Raw genomic sequence first — 2,902 nt, 5'->3', positions numbered from 1 at the left:
ATTTGGCAGATGGTAGAGAATTAGATATTCTACTTGCATGTGAAATTTCATTTATCTTTCTGAAATAGTACTCAAGTCATAGGCTTTTGAAAAATTCAAAGTAGAAAAAGTACCACGTCCGGTTATCGGAATTCGCTCAAAAGTTGATACGGATCTACGATTTTGATAAAATACTTAAATATGAAATTTCATTAACCTAGCTGTAACGGTACTCAAGTTATCTTGTTTACACACACACAGACAGAAAGACAGACAGACACACACACACACAGACATACGGCCAAGATTGCAAAATTATGTTTTTCCGTATCAGTGAGGTGTAAAACGTTCTTTATACTTCGTATAAACGAGAAAGTAAAAAAAAAAACGCTTCTTCTGAGTTTACTTTTGTTTTTGCGTTTGCGTTTGTTTACTTTTTACTTTCTCAAATAAACCGGGAGTGATCTCCCCTAAACTTTCTCGAATATTCTAATATAACACTACGTGGGATGGCAACTCGGAATATAGACATGATTTTTGTTTACTTAAACTTTTAAAAATAGAATAAAATCTAGTAGAAAAAACATTGCGGACAAAGTGAACGCCAAAGCAAAAAGCGCATAATAGTGCGCAATATTATTAGTTCTTTATAAATTTATATGCGTTTTTTGAGAAATCGGAAATAGCGTAAATTAGTACTTCCGGTCTTAGGAAATTACTCAAAATTTGATAGAAGGTAGAGAATTAGATCTTTTACTTACATGTGAAATTTCATTTATCTATTTAAAATAGTACTCAAGTTATAGGCTTTTGAAAAATTCAAAGTAGAAAAAGTACCACTTTCGGTTGTCGGAAATCGCTCAAAAGTTGATACGGATCTACGATTTTGATAAAATACCTATATATGAAATTTCATCAGCATAGCTGTAACGGTACTCAAGTAATCGTGTTTACACACACACAGACAGGCAGACAGACAGACAGACACACACACACACACAGACATACGGACAAGATTGCAAAATTATGTTTTTCCGTATCAGTGAGGTGTAAAACGTCGAGATTTGTAAAAATCTCGATTTCTTTTTTTTGCACGATTACAAGACTTTCTCAATACTTAGTATATACGAGAAAGTAAAAACGCATGTAAATTTATAAAGTACTAATAATATTGCGCACTATTATACTCATTTTGTTTTGGTGTTCGCTTGATGCGCAATTATTTTTTCTATGAGATTGTATTCTATTTTTAAAAGTTTAAGTAATTAAAAATCATGTCTACATTCCAAGTTATATAAGAATATTCGAGAAAGTTTAGGGGAGATCACTCCCGTTTTTATTTTGTTTATTTTTGCGCTTGTATTTGCTTTTGTGTACATATTTGTATTTGCGTTTGTGCTTTCCCTGTCGTCCGAGCCCAAAGTCTCCACGGGAGACCGTCTTCTCGTAAAATGTATTAAATACAAATAGTAGCTGCTTAGCCGTGCTCCACCACGGTGAAACGTTTCAAATAAACCGTTACAAACATAACGCTAACGTAACACGCAAGAACACACGAAAAACAACAACGATTCTTCTGAGTTTACTTTTGTTTTTGCGTTTGCGTTTGTTTAATTTTTTGTTTATTTTTGCGCCTGTAATCGCCCTCTGTGTACATATTTGTGTTTGCGTTTGTGTTTTGGTCGAAAAGAAGTAATAAATCAAAATATTTAACTATTCTGTCAGGGGAGGTAATAAATATAAATATTTATATATATTTATATATTTATATTAATATTTATGTTGATGTTGATGTTGGTGTTGGTGTTGGTGTTGGCGTTGGCGTTCGCGTTCGCATTCGCATTCGCATAGGTGTAGGTGTAAGTGTAGGTGTAGGTGTAGGTGTAGGTGTAGGTGTAGGTGTAGGTATAGGTGTAGGTGTAGGTGTAGGTGTAGGGTGTAAATGTAGGTGTAGGTGTAGGGTGTAGGGTGTAGGGTGTAGGGTGTAGGTGTAGGTGTAGGTGTAGGGTGTAGGGTGTAGGGTGTAGGGTGTAGGGTGTAGGGTGTAGGTGTAGGTGTAGGTGTAGGTGTAGGTGTAGGTGTAGGTGTAGGTGTAGGTGTAGGTGTAGGTGTAGGTGTAGGTGTAGGTGTAGGTGTAGGTGTAGGTGTAGGTGTAGGTGTAGGTGTAGGTGTAGGTGTAGGTGTAGGTGTAGGTGTAGGTGTAGGTGTAGGTGTAGGTGTAGGTGTAGGTGTAGGTGTAGGTGTAGGTGTAGGTGTAGGTGTAGGTGACGGTGTAGGTGTAGGTGTAGGTGTAGGTGTAGGTGTAGATGTAGGTGTAGGTGTAGGTGTAGGTGTAGGTGTAGGTGTAGGTGTAGGTGTAGGTGTAGGTGTAGGTGACGGTGTAGGTGTAGCTTTAGGTGTAGGTGTAGGTGTAGGTGTAGGTGTAGGTGTAGGTGTAGGTGTAGGTGTAGGTGTAGGTGTAGGTGTAGGTGTAGGTGTAGGTGTAGGTGTAGGTGTAGGTGTAGGTGTAGGTGTAGGTGTAGGTGTAGGTGTAGGTGTAGGTGTAGGTGTAGGTGTAGGTGTAGGTGTAGGTGTAGGTGTAGGTGTAGGTGTAGGTGTAGGTGTAGGTGTAGGTGTAGGTGTAGGTGTATCTTCACATTCACATTCACGTCCACGTCAACGTCCACGTCCACGTGGGCAAGACAAAACATTTAAAAAATTGTGTATACTACTCGATACTAAAACAACTGGACTTAGGAAATGAAATAACTCTAAGCCGATCGAATTTGAAGGATACTTAATATTTATTTTCAAAAGTTTATTTGTTGATGATAAAGAAATGTAGGTAAAAAAGTAGTTAAAAATTGTTCCCCTATCGGACCCCTGGTTCCATTGGGTAGACGAAGCAGAGTTTTTTTTACTTCTGTTTCTATAAAGGGACAGT

This window comes from Physella acuta, unplaced genomic scaffold (genome assembly GCF_028476545.2).
Source record: "Physella acuta isolate Inbredline_101_S28 unplaced genomic scaffold, ASM2847654v3 ptg001134l, whole genome shotgun sequence".
Lineage (NCBI taxonomy): Eukaryota > Metazoa > Mollusca > Gastropoda > Physidae > Physella > Physella acuta.
The sequence above is the reverse complement of the archived record's forward strand: the minus strand, read 5'-3'. Positions refer to the sequence as shown.